Source organism: Erithacus rubecula (assembly GCF_903797595.1).
Source record: "Erithacus rubecula genome assembly, chromosome: 3".
NCBI classification, from domain to species: domain Eukaryota; kingdom Metazoa; phylum Chordata; class Aves; order Passeriformes; family Muscicapidae; genus Erithacus; species Erithacus rubecula.
In genome coordinates, this window is record NC_136689.1 from 128,583,102 (window position 1) to 128,600,818 (window position 17,717).

Consider the following 17,717-nt stretch of genomic DNA (forward strand, 5'->3'; position numbering starts at 1 on the left):
GATGGAAAAAGAACCCAGGGTTTAATGGTCAGCCAGAAGCCTTCTTCGCCGAGTTAACAACAGGCTGACAGCTCGCCCTGATTCCCTGGGCATTGATAAGCTGCTCATAATGCTTGCCAGAGGAAACTAATTACACTGCATAGCTGGCAGCCTCAGTCTCCCAGCAATTTCAGGCCTTCAAGGATCCTATAAGTAAATACACGAATGGAAGGTTTCAGCTGATCCATATAATTCATACAGAGTTTCACTGAAGTTCTGGGACATCTTCAGCACACCTCAAAACCTTTAGTTCCTTCTTAACACCCTTATGAAAGTTGCTCAGCAGCAAGTGGAAAAGAGCAACTCAGAGATGAGGTGCCTCAATTAAAAGTCACAAAACTGTTTCATGGTGGAGCTGTGGATGAGCCCTAGTCTACCAGCCATGTCAATTTTACTAAAATACACAGAACTGCTTTTTAAAAAATTCATTCCAGCAATCACAGTTCTTTCCAGACACTGAAATACATATTTATACAGTTCACTGAAACCCACCAAAAGATATACTTGTTCTGGAAAGTACTTCTTCCTCTCAGGGCACATCTATTTTCTTTTTAACAAGTACATTAGTACAGTTTCCATTTCTTTTTTCCAAAGCAAATTTGGGTTTGTTTAGTTTTATAGTAGAGGGAATTTAGAAAAGGAGTGAGAGATACACACCTGTCATCTCTTCAGAAAAAGAATGGGACTGAGGTTCCACAGAGATGGAGTTTATTTACTCTTTTCATCTGTTACCATGTTCTCTTTTGCAAATAATTTTAAATGAGGAGGAAGTGAACTGAGAAATATATGCAGTCTCATTATCATGTCTCCTTTTTCATGATAACAGCACTAGTAGGTTATGAATGAAGTTAGTAAAAGCAGATACTTTGATTGAGAAGTCAGAAAACTTCTTATATACACTTCCAACAAACCCTGTATTGAAGACCAAAAATTCAAGTTTACAGTTTACACTGCTGTTTTTCCAGGTGTGTTCTGTATTACATCCTTCATCAGTGATTTACCTGTATTTTGAGTTTCCATTCCAGAATTCAAGTGCAGGAGAAGGGTTCAGATTATATAAAAAACAAAACAAAACAAAATAAAACCCAAAACAAGCAAGCAAACAAAAACCAAACAAACAAGCAAACAAAAACAGATGAATAAACAAAACCAAATCAGAAAAAGCTATAGAGAGATAGGAAGAGAAATTTGGGCAGAGCTTGGTTATGGCACAGTAACTGTGAATCATTAACAGGCAAAAAATGGAGGAAGAGGGGAGGACAAAGGTTATAGTGATATATACAGAAGAGCAATCCAGAAAGCTGGATTCATTAGGAAAGGTACATTTTTCAAAACACATCTTTGGAAGGGATATAACCTAGGAAAAGGACTTGATTAGTTTGGAGATGTTACCATGTGTTTTATATATGTTCTTAGATGTCTCCTGTTGGTAATACTCAAAGATATCCTAGTGATATATGAGTGATCTCACTGGCACATGTTACTGCCACAGTCATCTTCCCAGGAGAGTTTTTGTTTTGGTGGGTAGGGGATGTTTTCAATACTCTTATTGGGAGTAAGAAAACAGATGGACTATTTAGGAGGAGTGCAGTCACGTAGGACAGGAAAAAGAACTTCAGTTTGATATGCAATTAATTGGGGGATCTGTCAGCTATTCTAAAAATGTATGGAGAGAGGGAGGATTTCCTGCCTGTGGAGGAAGCAACACTTGAAAACAGAAACATAAACTTCATCCTCTCCAATCTACTGGAAAAAGAAGAGTGGCACACTATTAGGGAATGTACAAGACTGAACTATGCAGTCACTTTGTACAAAATGAGAAAAAAATGATGGATGAATGCTTGATGCAGTGTTTCTGCTACCACAGGTGATATTAATGCAGAGCTAGAAAACTGATGGCACAGCTCAATGTATATCTACCTACACATATTTATTAGCAGTCCTGTTTTGTCTGGTGAGGCAAAACATAGAAAAAACTTACATAAAATTTCCTTCTACCTCATTTCTCATTTCACACAGTTTTAATACTTGGATTCCTAACATTGTGTGGCTCCATATCCACATTTCATAGATCAGTAGAGTAAAACTTAACATTTTCTGCTTCAAAGATAGAAAGTCAACAAAGCACAAAATGCATCTCCAGCTCTGAGTTCCCCTTACTTACATCTGTGAGGCACTTCTACCACTTTTTTTTTTTTTTTTTTTTTTTTTTTGTGGTGGTGGGGGGTGAGGTTGATTTGCCTCCATGCTTTGTTTTCAGTATGGTTCACAGTTGGATGTAGACAAAATCAGGTGCTATCCCCATGACGCAGATAAACCGGAGCAGGAAAGACATCCTTCCCCACTTCATCCTTCTGAGTGCAAAAAATACTCATTAATGAGGCAACCCAGCAGCCAGGAGCTCCAGATTGGTTTGGACAGATGTCTGAGGGCTGCACAGCCTGATGACCTTCCCTGCTAATCCCAAGTATTTCCTTCTCCTAAGGATGTATTCCTAAGGGCTCTTTTCTCCTCTGGTTGTCCCATTTCCTCTCCCTCTCGGATATACCCTCTATCACCACTCAGCAGCAGCGGGGTTGGATTCCACTCCTGCAGTGAGAGAATGAGATTATTTCCTCCTCCATCTCCTCTTCCTCTTCCCCCACTGCTGCCAACTCCTGCAGCGGTCAGTGTTTTTTCTTAAAGCCTCAGGTGCAGAAATTATGTGATTACACAGGAATTTCATCTTCCATTGAGAATAAAATGTTCCTAGCTATTGCAAATTCAGTCCAACAGAAGACAAATACAAATAGTGATCCACTTTCCAATGCAGGGAAAAGATTGCTTCAATTTCTGAATGCTTGGACTTGAGAGTATGTTCCCTGTTCTGTCTTCTTTCACATGTAGTGGCACATGGTAGAGTTGACACTGGGTATAGCTAAAAATCTGGAGTGCTGGAGCACTCAGCTGGGAGTGGGAGGAAAGAGTCAGTCCAAAGTGCATTTTTGTCGGAGCTGCTCAGGGCAGGAACGCCTGTGCAAAAGGAAGAGGCACGAGAAAAAGAAGGCTGTGATAGAGCTGGATCCCTCATACCCACAGTGACACAGAAATACTAGAACTTCAGTAGTCCCCTCCTTTTAGTAAAATAAACTGTATAAATAAGACCTTGTAGTAGCAGTATCAATCGATACTCTGATCTTCAGACCTTTTCTACTGCTGCATACTTTGGAGCTATCAGTGTTCCAGCCAGTTGACTGAAATGCTGATAACCAGCTGGAGGATGATTCATAATTATTAAAAGCTCAGAGGTGATGGGAGGAAAGACATTTCTGCCTTAGCTCACAGGGACAGTCACCTTTCACCTATATTTACTGACTATTTTTCTAGATCAAAACAACTGGGGCAAAAATAAGCTGCCATCTTTCTATTGGTTTCAGAAGAGTGTAATTTCCATGGAGAATAGTTAGAGAAGAGATCTCATACTCACACCAAGTAGTTTACACAAAGTTAATGGAAACATCAGCTCAAACCACTACATAAAGACATCACAAGTAAGTAAAATTAAATTTGAGTTGTTTTATAAAATCAAAGAAAAAGAGGGAAAGAGCAAGAGAAAAGTCAGTCTTGGTTTAGGAGTATTCAGTGATTTACCATAAGCTGATTACACTTCAATGCTAGAATGGTGTTAGCTCCAAAAAATCTAGACTGGATGGGCAGAAACTAAGAGAAAAGAACCAGCCAGCAACCAAATATCATACCACTGTTCACTCACTCCCCTACCAGTGGGATTGGGAGAAGAAATCAGAAGGGTAAAAGAAGGAGAACTCCTGGGTTGAGATAAAGACAGTTTACTAGGTAAAGCAAAAGCCACTCATACAAGAAAACAAACCAATAAAATAATGTATCACTGCTTCCCAGGGGCAGACAGGTGCTCAGCCATGTCCAGGACAGCAGGGCTCTGTCAGATGGAATGGTTACTTGGGAAGACAAATGCTGTCACTCCAAATGTGCCCTCCTCCCTCTTTCTTCTTCCCACTTTTTTTATTGAGCATGATGTGATGTGGTCTGGACTTTCCCTTTGGTCAGTTTGGGTCACCTGTCTTGGCTGTGTCTTCTCTCAGTCTTCCATGCACCCCAGCCTCCCTGCCAGCATGAAAAGCAGAAAAGCCCTTGGCTCTGTGTAGGCACTGCTCAGCAATAACAAAACCATCACTATATTGCAGCCCTGTGTTCAGCAGAAATCCAAATCATAGCCCTATACCAGCCACAGTGAAGAAAACTAACTCTACCCCAGCCAAAACCAGCACAATCCAAGCAATGGAATAAGAACTCTTCAAGAGAATATTCAGCTATGAACATTACTTGAGAGTCAAGCCACCTGCATGCCTACTCCACATTAACTAGTGAAAAAAAAACTCAAAAGTTTTAAGTATCTGCAACATGGTGTGGACTTCTTACTATAGGAAATGTGCCCAAGTTGAGATCAGGTTAGAAATTACTTGGGTTCATTGTGTAATAGATATTGAGCTGTGTATTAATCACACCCATACCAGTTCCTCATATCCAAGTGCAATGGATCATCACTAATACCTGAAGGGTCAGCTGAAGACCAAAGATTATGCCTCTGTGGAATTTATAATTTCTCATTGCAGATATCTCTGAATTGGAAAAGTGGCATAGAATTCCCCTGTGTGGATAAACAGGAGGCACTGGTTCCCAGAAGAGTGAACTGGTCAGCAGTGATAAATCAACTTTAAAATGCAACAGTCCAAACACTAAAGCAGGATGAAGTGGTCTGTGTACCATGCAAGGAGGTTAAAAGTATGCATATCATGTGCTGTGACTGATGGTTACTGAATGGGGACATTCTTTCTTATTAACTTTTTTTGGAATGAATACTCTCTCTGTTGTCATTGGTTGAATTCACAAGAAGTTTTTGTTCCCAAATGTCTATTCTAAGCCCTGTACTTCTTGTGTAAATAGTCTTCCTCAAATGTGATCCTAGTTTTATGCAATGATTAAGAGTTTTTTGGGGTTGCTTGGCTTGCTAGTTGTTCTTGACAGTCACGTTTCAGCTTTCTGAACATGCACATGTTCATCTTATGATTTCTGGTAACAGTATCCCCTGATAGCCTCCAGTTTTGCTGAGCTTCCCCAGGCTGCTAGGGTGTTTTGTCAAGAGTGAAGACTCACAGTCTTCAAAAGAAAGATTTCCAGCAAACCCCTGGAGAAGCACTTTCTACTTGTCAATGTCTTTCATCACCCTCCCAGCTCTGAGAGGTGGAAATGATCTCTCCCTTGTTATCCAAGAGCAGCAAGAAGGGAAGTGGTCTCTTGAGATTGCACTCCAGTGCCGTCAGAGATGCCTCCAAATGTGTGCCTGTGTTTTCTCTCTCACTGTTGTTGAATGTTGTCTCACACATTTTGGTGTTGAGGGAACCACAAGTCAAGGCAGAGACTTTTCCCACTAGCACGAAAGGAACAGGACTCTTACACAAAACTCTAGCAAACTCCTTTGCTACTTTAAAAGAAAGTAACAACTCATTTGAAAAGCAAAATTGACCCATTTAATATAAATCCTGTTTACTTCACTTGCATGATTAGAGTTGTTATGTTAGCAGGAGGAAGACAAGCAGCATGTAGCACTATTCACTTCCCTATGCATTTGAATTTTCTGGAACATATATATTTTTCCCTTAGAAATTGAAGGCCTTTCAAAAAAATTTTTTTTTTTTTTTCCTACCCAAAATCCAGAAAAAACACAGATGGTAGGTTGGCAATAGTGACCAGCCTGGAATAGTTACCTCTCTAACACAGTTCAGAGACACAGAAGGATCTGTCACATCTGTGTCACCTGCATACGGGAAGGAACAGGCTGTTGTCACATGCATTTGGCTGTCAGACCACTGCAGGAGTGATGCTGCATCAGCATCAGGGTCTTCAAACAAGTTGTTTGTCAACATGCTTTTGAGTCTCTAATTGTACCCAACCAAATTTGATCTTCACCTCGAGAAATTGTGTCCATGTACCTTCTACTCTTTCTCTCTAGGGTCTGGGCCTTAAGCTAAGATTTGTAGCTTACAATTTGTTTTCTCAGCCTCAGTCTTTTTGAGGTCCTCAAAAAGGGGGGAAGGAAGCACCTTTTTGATTTTGTTGCTGTTAAGATCCCTGATCTTGGGGACCCAAGGCACATTGGCTCAAGAAAGTGGAGCTATCTCCTGGCTCAGATACATTGTTGGAGGTGAAACTGTAGCTATGGATGTCATCTGCTCAGGGTACCATGTCAGTGCTATCCCCCGGCCTTGCTATTTCCAGCTAGATTGCAGAAGCAACAGGAAAGTTAGCAAAGCAAGGCAAACAGGGCTGGGTTATTTTTGTTACACTCCATTTCCTTGCAGCTGATCAAAGTACTCAGTACCTTCCAAATCTGACCAGATAGAAATGCAAGTGAAAACTGAACTTGAAGTGAGCACCAGACAAGCCTGGAGCAGCATCTTGTGATTGATGTGCTTTGTCCTGCCCTGTTTCACCAGCAAGAGTGAACAGCCTTTTGTGCACACTCAAACCAGAAGATGTAAGTGCAAAGGCAGAGGATCTCACCTATTTTTAACATCTCCCAAACCCCAGGACAAGACCACAAGGAGGATATTATGCAGGACAATGGGGTCATGCTGGCCAGGAAGCCCTAGGGCAGTGGGGCTGCAGCCAGGGCCCCACTGGGTGGCTGCAGAGCAGGAAGACCTAAGGGCAGAGAGCAGCTGAGCTGAGCTGAGCCTTCAGCTCTGGGCAATTCTCAGGGGTCCTGGCCCTCTCCCTGCCACAGTGTTCTGCCATCTCTGTACCTCTGCTGTTTATCTCCCTGCAGAGAGCTCCCAGGCCATGGGACAGCAAACTGCCCAGCTCCTGCAAGGAGCAAGGAGATGGTCTGGTTTAAGGAGCTAGTGCTGGTACCAGTAAGCACACTGCAGTGGCCACCTCCTGCATGCTCACTCTGCATCTGCTCATGAAAGAAGCGACCTAAACTGGACTTGGGCCATCAGCTTTGCTTGATGCTCTTGGACTTGGATTTGTTTCTTTTTATTAGATAGTTTTCCAAAGGGGAAGATAATTGCTGCTCTGTCTTGAAATTAAAACAAATAAGCCACAATCAACTTTCTTGTCGCATATAATTTTCTTGCACGATTTAGAATTTGTTTCCTCTCTTCTCTGCTGATGGGAAATGTGAGACAGGGACCCAATGCAGCATCTGGGAAGCTGCTGCAGTCCTATGGATGAGCTGGATCATCAGCTCAGGTGCCACAGGAGCTGGAAGGAGAGATGGCTGCCTCCATGCCATTCATTATAGGAAAAAAATTGCCCAAATCAGTGTGTGTTTAAGGTCATCATCTCCCAAATGGCCTTTACTCAGAAAATCCCAATGTGTTGTTAGTTATGGAGCAGGACTTTGGGCTTAAATTTATTGTGAGAAACCAAAAGCGTGCTTACCATTTTCTGTAATAGCAGTGGAGTTTAAATGAATGATTATAATAATAACTATGGAGTGTGTTTGTGAGGTTTTACTACATGTAAACACAATCATAAGTGTAATCAATGTCAATGACTTCCATTTAATTCTCAGACAAAGTTTGCTTTTAAATACCACACCAGATTTGACACGGTCAATGATAAATGGAATGCAATTAGTTCTACTATTTGCTTTGATGATATGCTAAATTATTTCTTACAACAGACCATTTATTATCCAAAGCTAATGGTTACACTCTTTTCATTTAACAAGTCTAATGTATCTTAAACTGTGGCAAACTGATAAGTTTCAAAATTAGATACTAAAGGCTAGAAAAAACTGATTCCATGAATGACTTTCATCTAATAAATCCTTGTCAATGCTCAAATCATAAAATCCTAAATTGGAAGATGTTTTGTACATATTTCTCATAATTGCACAAATAAAAAAATAATTATGCTGCCTCTTAGTGATTTGCAGTCACTTAATGGATATTTAATCTTAAGGAAAATGTTCAAATTTAAGTGTTATTATGGCATTTTTAATATAATGCATCTTCTAATTGTTAACAAGACAATTATTACTTTTTTCCTCCTATTATGAGTATACAGTGATAATTGAAAAATTAATGAAGACAATGTAGTACCTCAGAAAATAAAAGTAATTTCCTAATTTTTCACTTTGTGTTCTTTTTGCATGGCCTATTTTTGGTAGCGGGGAGGGCACAGAGGTGGCTTCTGTGAGAAGGTGCTGGAAGCTTCCACCATGTCCAGCAGAGCCAATCCCTGATGGCACTGAAGATGGACATGCTGCCGGCCAAGGCTGGACCAATTAGAAATGATGGCAATGCCACTGTGATAACAGATTTAAGAAGAATCAAAACAAAGTTGTGGGGCGCAGTTCTAATTCCAGTCAGAGAGAAGGAGGAGGTGAGACCATGGGAGGAAAACAGGAGGCACTCCAGGGGCTGGAGCTGAGATTCCTCTGCAGGCCATGGTGAGACCATGGTGAGGCTGCTGTGCCCTGCAGCCCATGGGGATCACAGAGGATGCTGAGATCCACCCACAGCCATGGGGATCCCTGAGGGATGCAGAGATCCACCTACAGCCCATGGGGATCCCTGAGGGATGCAGAGATCCACCCACAGCCCATGGGGATCCATGGGGATGCAGAGATCCACCCACAGCCCATGGGGATCCGTGGGGATGCAGAGATCCACCCACAGCCCATGGGGATCCATGGGGATGCAGAGATCCACCCACAGCCCATGGGGATCCATGGGGATGCAGAGATCCATCCACAGCCCATGGGCATCCATAGGGATGCAGAGATCCACCCCAGCCCATGGGATGCATCCATGGGGATGCAGAGATCCACCCCAGCCCGTGGGAATGGTGTCCATGCCATAGTGGGGGGGATGCCTGGAGGAGGCTGTGATCCAGTGGAGAGAGGGGCCCTGATTCCAAGCTGGAGCAGCCTGTCCTCCTTGCACTGCACCCCATGGAAGAGTGACCCACACTGCAGCAGTTTTGGAAGGACTGGGTGCCTGTGGGAGGGACTCATGCTGTAGCAGTTTTGGGAGTACTGCTGCTCCTGAGATTGGATCCACGTTGGAGAGGTTCATGAAGAACTGTCTCCTGTGGGAAAGGACCAGGTTCCCATGGTTTCACAAGGGAAGAATTTCTCTCCCTGAGCAGTGGAAGAAAACCTCGGGTGATGAACTGACCAAAACCCCCATGCTCTGTCTCCCTGCACTGTCAGTGGGAAGGAGGAAGGTGTAGGTGGAAGAAAAGATGTTTTTAAGGGGTTATTTTATTGTCATTATCCTCCTCTGATTTTGTTAGTAATGAACTCACTTTGTATCTCTAATCTAAGCCTGTTTTCTCTTGGAGTGTTTTCTCCTGGTCCTGACCTCAACTCATGAACTCTCTGTTAAATTTTCCTCTCCTCTGCTCAGCTGCAGCTTTCGTGGGTGTCTGGCACTTGGCATTTGGCCATGACACACTTATATTCAGATTTCCTGCTATCATCAAAAGACAGGTCTGCCCAAGCTTGATTTATTTCATTCAAAGTTTCAAAATAATGCAGGCAGCAAATTCTGGTTATTGTTAGAGAAAATTCTTTCATAACATGAGGGGTTACAGAAACAGGCAATTAATTCCTCCTTCTGTGGTTAACAGCAAGCCAGGCCTACACCAGGCTGTGCCCCAATCACCCTGGAGGGGTTTGGGGGGGCAGACATGCCTCTTGTCTGCCCCTTCCCAAACTCCTCCTGCTCTCCCTGTTCTTCTTCCCTTCCTTCCACCCACACCTGGCTTCAGCCCCTCCAGACACATCCCTAAATCTTACATTCTTCTGCCATTTCCCTAATGTTCTTCCTTCTACTTATCTAATTCCTCAGAGATTTTTTTTCTCCCTCTAGTGTCTGCTCCATTTTCTGAGCTCCATGTCTTCTTTTACCTTGTGTGAGGTGGTTATTATTCTCAGGTTCAACCCCCCTGAAGATGATAGGAAGATTTGACACTAGGGTTGAAGGGAAACTTAGAAAACATACCAGTGTTTCATGAGAAACTCTTAAAAACATCATAAATATCATACTCGTCTCAGTAAAACCTTAAAAATTATCAACCGTGGATTGCCCCTTCTTCCAAGGACTATGTAGAAATGAAAAGGGCATCTAGGTATTTTTCCTTAGAAGAAAAAGTGCTCTGGACATTCAAACCATCCTTCCAATTTTGTTGTCAGTACAATGTCTTCATAAATATGTTCATCTTGAATAAAAACAGCTCCAACAGGGAGATTTGATTTGGGAAATTCCACTTGCAGGACCACAGTTGATACACTGTTGTACTTGGTAGCCTTTCCTTTAAGGCTCTGCTTCATTATTTTCTCTGTAAACTGTCTAGTCTCTAAATTCTGATCAGAAGTATATTCCCATCATCCAGATGACATCTTGTCTCCTGCCAACATTTTGGCTGGGATAACATTTCCCTTGAGGATCTCCATCTAGATAATAAAGACCACAAATTCTGCATGACTGCCTGGGGCTGTCTGTAGCTGCAAGCTCTGCTTAACTCTGCCCCTACACTCCATAGTATATTCATTGCCCTTGCGTTTATCTTAGTAAGATTCATAGAGATTTGTGACAGATGATACATACTTTCTAAACTTTGGTTTTCCAACAGAAATATCAAAAAGTACAGAAAGCTGCTTCTTTTTCAGTTTGAGGAAAGCTGCAGACACCAGTAGCAGCAGCCTATCATTGCAGCAAGGGCAGTCCATCGTAGCTGCTATACCTTCCACTCAGCTCTGGTCAGATACAGCTCTGTGATTTTAGCACTACAGAGTCTCAACATTTTTCCAGGGCAGCACTCATCTTTTTCTAGGGACTCATGTTAAAATAACCCAACTGCACAAGGTTTTGTCTTCAGCTTTTTCTTCCAAGTACAAAGGGTTTATTTAGCAAATAATTTTTTTTTTTTTTTTTTTTTTTTTTGGCGGGGGGGGGGGCGGGTGCAGGGGCACTGGGTAAAACACATCCTGCTCATCATCTTTTCCTGCAGCTGAGTGGCTGCTTGCACTGAGATGAGGTATCAGCAAGAGCTCAGTGATCATCTGCTCTGTTCAGCCAAACAGCACTGACTTGGACCAGCCTCAGCATACTCTGTCTTCTCCCTGGCCAGTCCTTGGCAGCTACTGGGGGCAGGGGGTGTTAGCAGATGTGGAGGGAACCTGGGGCTGTGGAGGAGGAGGGAGACAGGGATGGGATGAGGTGAGATGGGATTTCTGCACAAATCATGGGAAGCAGACATGGTTACTGCTGCTGTCCATGGGGAAAATTGTCCCCTCCATCACATGTTAGAGTAGCTTCTATGGGACAATGACACCACCAAGCCATCAGTTCATGCACCATTACCATTCACCAGAGCCCCACAGGGGAGATCTAAATCACACATTCACATGGCATGCCTAATGACCCCATGAGTGAAGTACAAAACAAAGGTAATAACAAAGAGCTGCAGTGAAATCCCTCTGCAGGACAGGTGCTGGTCTCCTGCAGTGGCAGACCAGACTGTCACCATGGCTGCTTGTTTTAGCATGGGATGCCAGCTGCATGATACCATTAGCATTCCTCATCAGCCACAGCTTATGTCTCTCTGTGCACAGTGTTGGGAAACCAGGTCATTCTCTTGGCTCATCCTCCTCTGATAACTCCTCTTTTCTTTCACTGCCGGGAAGCCGAGGATGGTGTAATTAGTTTTCACTAATGTTCAGCTCTATGTGGAACTGCTTTTGTGCTCAAGCCAAAAATGAAGTTTTCAAATAGTTTGCATGCCCTAAGAGGAGGAAAACTGGAGGCAAATTTGGGAGGCACTTATTTTCCTTGTATTATAATGGTTCAGATGGTATTTTTCAAAATACCACAGAGAATACAAATGACATGTTAAAATTCCAGTACTCACCAAACAGCTAATAAATGAGTGTGATTCCAATGAAAATACAAAGTTAAATACTTACCTATGCCAAATAACAACTGGTATTGCAAGGCTGTCATAACAAGCAACATGAAATCATGCCCTTAAGTAGAAAAGCTGCCCAAAGTACTATTTAACTGCTTGGGGTTTGCAGGCAGATCAGAGATCTGATATTCCAAAGAAGCTGCAGGGGAAGATAAAAATGAAAAATTCAACCCAAACCCCAGATAAGAAGTTCAAGTTTTCTTAATAAGACAGTGGAAGGGATGACTTCTAAACCTGTGAGGAATAAATTTTGAATAGATTTTATAGAGCATGATAAAGAGAGATAACGAACTTTATTAAAGGGTAAGTGATGTTGGGATGTGGGTTAAACATAAACATAAATGCCCACAAAGAATTAACTGGCTGGTACAGTAAGGCTTATAAACTGGTAGAATAACTCTATCAGTAATTAAAGCTGCATTAATGTGTTTGATTGATGCTCTGAAAACGTCACTGTAATGGTAGTCACAGCACCAACTGAAGCAACTAAGCTGTGAGACCAGGACCTACTAGTTACAGAGGCTCCTTCTCAGGAATATGCTTGAAATTTGTTATGTTGGTACACTATTAAAAATAGCATGATTTAAATAATAATACTTCCCCATCCCCCAGTGTTTAGTAACTGCTGCAGTAATTGCCAAATCAACCAAATTGTATGCAGCATTTTAGGAGATAAATATGAAGTAGAAAATGCATTAGGAATCATTCATATCCTCTCATCACCAAGGGGGCTCTTTGGGAAGAAGCACACCAAGTTTCAAAATACTACATTTTATTTTGGGAGGCTGGAAAAGATCAAAGTCACCCTGAAATTACAGTTGGATGTGATAACACTAGAAACATTTAAATTTCTCCTTTTCAATTATTTAAGTTTAGAAGTCCTAAACATGGCATATAAGCTGTCCAGACCTCTGAAAACACAGATCTGTTCCTTAAGTTACAGCTCACTAGGAGAAAAATATCAGCCAGGAAAGTTTTCAAATAGATTTAATGGCAATATTTGTGCTCTAAAAGCAAGAGAAACATTAAAAAAAATCATACTCAAGCATAGGTGATCCTTGTTGCCCAAATTCAGGAGAGTAATTTTACAGAAGCTTCAGATGCCTCAGCAGTATTAAAACATGATTTGGCCTAGAAGGCCACACATCCCTTAAACTTGTCATAACAACTCCAGATATAATAGAAGCCAAGGTCAAACTGTACTTCAGATATGTGGTGTTAGTTAAATATATTTGTCTTATTTTTTAGCTTCATCTCTTGCAAGCCATCAAATTTCAAATAAATCCTGAAGAAATAACTCATTTTGGTAAGTTCAGTGACCTGTTTCCTGAAGTCGTTAATTTAATAAAAGCTGCTTCAGTGCTATCCACAATCAGTACCGATGTGATAATGAATATCATCTCAATCCTCTGTGGTGTGTGAAAACATGACTTTGGTTCACAGTGGGGTAATCACAGTTTCATATACAAGACCAATATCAAGGACTTAATGGCTACAATAATGCACAAAGACTTAATTCAAAGAACCCCTGAAATCCTTCCTTGAATTTTTTTCCAGATTTGAGCCTGAAATGTCAATTGTGCTTAAAATGTAATTTGCAGCAATGAGCACTTTACCATGACTGGGTTTATCTTATGCATTGTAAAAAGTGAAATAAAGGATCTCCTCTAACACTGTTAGGCCCAGATTCTTGCAGTCTACATGCTTTGGTGATATTTAGACTATGGAAATATGGTCAGTATAAGGGACAGTGTTTTATAACGCAGCTACTGAGCTGCTAGGAAGAAATCTAAACCTTGCAGTTGCCTCCTCCCATAAATCAAACAGTGCCTGTTTCATCACTGGAAGTGCAGAGTTAAGTACCCTCTAGTTAGATCTTGCAGTAAAGAGAGTCACTCTGCTTTAGAAATTAACTCTGCAAATAAAAGAGTACAAACAGCCGCAATTTTTTTATGTTTTAATACATATCTTCAGGGGAGTGGGAGGAGAGAAAAAGAGATTTCCAGGTTCACAATATATTAGAATAAATGCCCTTCTAAAAACATTACATAAGATAGTGTAATAGTTCTGGTTTGATTCATTTATGACTTAAGATTTTCTCTACAGATGAAGGGGACACCTCTTCCTACTGCCAGCCCTCGGCAGCTGCTACTCCTGGCACTTTGTGCTCATCCAGCAAAGCTCTCATCCAGGCTCTAGCACACCATTGGTCAGTTACTAACACTTTCAGATGAGTAAAACTTCCATGGCAGGATAAAGTGACAGTAGCAGGGGAGGCAGACTGCAAAAACCCTACCAGTCATAGTAACACACATTGAAGGACAGCTTGTTTGCATATTAGCTTCTTTGTCCTTCTCCAACAGATAATACTTCTACTGCATAGTAAGTGAGCAACATTATTTGGTTTTTTGTGTTTAATTAAAAGATAAGAAAAAAAGGCAAAGTCCTCTTCTTACTTCTTGCAGCCAGTGATCTCAAAAGATTTCACCAAACAGTTGTGATAATATTCTTGTAGTCGCATATCAAGAAGTGGGAAAAGTAAAAAACACTAGAAACATAGAATCATACAATATTCTGAGTGGGGAGGGACTCAAGAAGAACATTAAATCCAACTCCTGACAAAGGGCAGATTAAAAGGTAAAGCATATATCTGACAGCATTATACAAAGTCTTCTTGCCCACTGTCAGGCCTGGGGCTGTGACCACATCCCTGGGATGCAGTATGGACCTCTGAGCATTCAGCCCAAAAACCCTGCAAACAGACCTTTTGTTGGTAGCAGTGTCATGGAGAGCACAAACCTTAGCTGTGGCTGTGCAATGGGGTTGCAAGGGTAGGAGAGGATAGTAATTAGATGAAGGAAAAGGAGGTCTGTGGGACTGAGCTGAAGCCTCAGGCTCTGAACAAGAGCCAGCGTGGTGGAGCTGCTCAAGACTGCTTAGAGGCTGGTGGAGACACTGCCATGGCAACACCTGCGGCTCTTGGATCTGGCTCAGGAGGCTTGGCTCTAGCACCCGTGGCCCATCAATGTTTATGCAGTGTAATATATTATAAATGAAAAGCAGTTCTGGGAAGGTCCTTTGTGCTGCTGGTCATGAGAAGATTCTTGCCACATTTCCATCCATACTAGCATCTTTAGTAGGGGGAATGATTTCTAGACCATCCACGTTCTAGAAACAAAGACAAAAATGTTGCTGAAAGAGTCTGTCATCATCTTTAGGATCCTTAAAAACGTACTTATAACAGAAAGGTCTGTCTATCTTCATGTGGTTTTTCATTAAGAGAATATTTTATATGCAGATCAGCTTCATTTGTCTTCAGCTTATTGCAGGTACACATCTAAAGCATCACAATTCTGAATATTACCCATGAGTTATGTTCTTCTACCCAGTAGCACAGTGCATACACATGATTGACCTCATAGATGCAGTCAAGCTGAGAAGGAAGATTCATGGTCCTCCTTTTTAATAAAACAAAATTATAAGGTCACTTCTCCCTGCCCGAAGATATATTAAAAATAAGAAAAACACCTGATGAAAATATTCTGATAAAGGTCAGAGGAAAAAACGACCCAGTAAGTGCCTGGCTCTTTGAGCAGCAATACCACTGAGCAAAGAACTGTCTTTTCTTTGTGCATCATAAATCCTGTCTTCAGTTCTTAAAGTGTTCACAAATAATCTTTCAAAGTAGAACATAAAAACAATTCCTGCATATCTGTGTTACAGGGATAAGGGCTTCCTACAGGAACAAGCCTCATTTCTTCACCTTCATCATATATTACCATGATCTCCTATGCTTCATGGTACTAAATGCCTGGTACTAAAAACAAAGTCTAATTACTGAAAAAAGTTTCTAAAATTGCTGGAATTATTTTTAAATGGTACCCCAAAACACTCACATGGCATTTAAATATAGTCCTAAACACATGTAGCTAGTTACATTTCTGTATTTGTGTGCTTTTAGGAGTGAAAAGCAGCTAAATGATCCTTTAAGAATGATGTAGTCCTTACTGAGCAACTGTTCACAAACTGCTACACACTTTTCCACTGCAACTCAGGCCCCTTGGAAGCTGCTCAAAGCCTCTTGAATGCTCAGTGCTATGATAATCACGGGTAAGCAGGCATGGAAACGTCACTGGCGCTGCTCGTCTCGCAGAAACCCTGTGACACCTTTGGCTAGGGTGTGTTACAGCACAGATGGTTTCAGTCTTTCCTTTTATCTCTTCAACACCAGCATGACAGAGCAAACACTTCCAGGGTGTTGGGGAGTGACATGCAGAGCAGGACTGATGCTGTGTATGCTCTTGCAAGCCCCAAATGGCCAGGGAGCTGCAGCCACGTCGGCCTCGTGTGCTGCACTGAAGCTTTCTACAGCTTTCCATCTTAGCTGGGTTCAAAGAAAGGCCAAACTGAATCCCAAACCAAACAAACAAGCCCTGAGTGCCCCTACAAGCTTATCAGCATTGCTGAAGCTTTTCTTTAATTTCTTGTTTGCTTGTTTGTGCAAAGAAATCTGCAGTCACTTAACAGGCTTGGCATTGTGTGTAACTCCCTGCATCAGCAACTAGGTCAAGCAGCAGGGTAAAGCACTGTACAAGTGAGAGGCTCCCTCAGCTCAGCCGATGCCTGCTGATCATATTTTGGGAATTAGCTAGGTAGAAGGGAATGTCCTCTCAGGCATGTGCTACCCTGAAATTTTAGTCCATTTGCACCAGTCATTTGAAACCTCTTCTTGGCCTCAGCTGAAAGAAGTGCTAAACCCATGGCAGCTAAAGCAAGACTAAAAACAGTGGAAAGTTCAGGGGGTTTGTCTTCTTTGCTCTTTTCAGCACTTGCAACTACCCAGTAATCAGTTGCAGCACCCAACACTATATAGGGCTTGTGCTGTGTTCAGAGAGTATCAGCTTTCCCAAGTAATGCAGATAACTCTTGGGCAAGATAAAAGTGAGAGGATAAAGACACAGGATATTTTTACCTGGACTATTTTTATTTACCATATGAACATAATTCCTCTCAGTGCCTTAGGCAAAGACAAATAAAACTGCAAAGATGACAGCTACCCTCCCGTCTAGGCAGTCAGAACTCCCCATCCTGCCAAAGCGTGGGTTTGCTTGCTTCGTCTCTAGTGGAGCTGCCTCTGTTGTAGTGCCATCAGTTTGGAAACACTGCTGCAAGAACATATTTTTGGCCTTCACTCAGAAACTCCTGCCAGCCCTCCACAGAGCCTGGGAGACCTTTTATGCTGTGAGCTTGCCTTTAAGGGAGAAGTCCTTACAGAAGAAATGATTTCTACACTGTTTTTGTAGCTCAAATGTTCAGATAATCTGCAAATAAAGAGAAAAACCAAAACCAAACAAATAAAACTGACAGCTCTGCAGAGCTCCACCTGGGACATTGTTATGGGTTGATGTCCTAAACTTGGACAGACATACTATTGTTCTAAAAGCTAAGGAATTATACCAAGGTTACCTCCAAACTTACCCATATGACAAAACTATCTTTGAATCAGAACACCAAGGCATTTGTGACTGCACAGCAAATGCAGATATGAAAAATGGAGGGACATTTCTTTTATCAGTTTAATCTTCCATATTATGCAGAATTTGTGAAATCACAGCTAAGTTATTTACCTACAACCCTCTCTGCCCTTCCTTTACACTGTGCCCAGCCACGTCTAT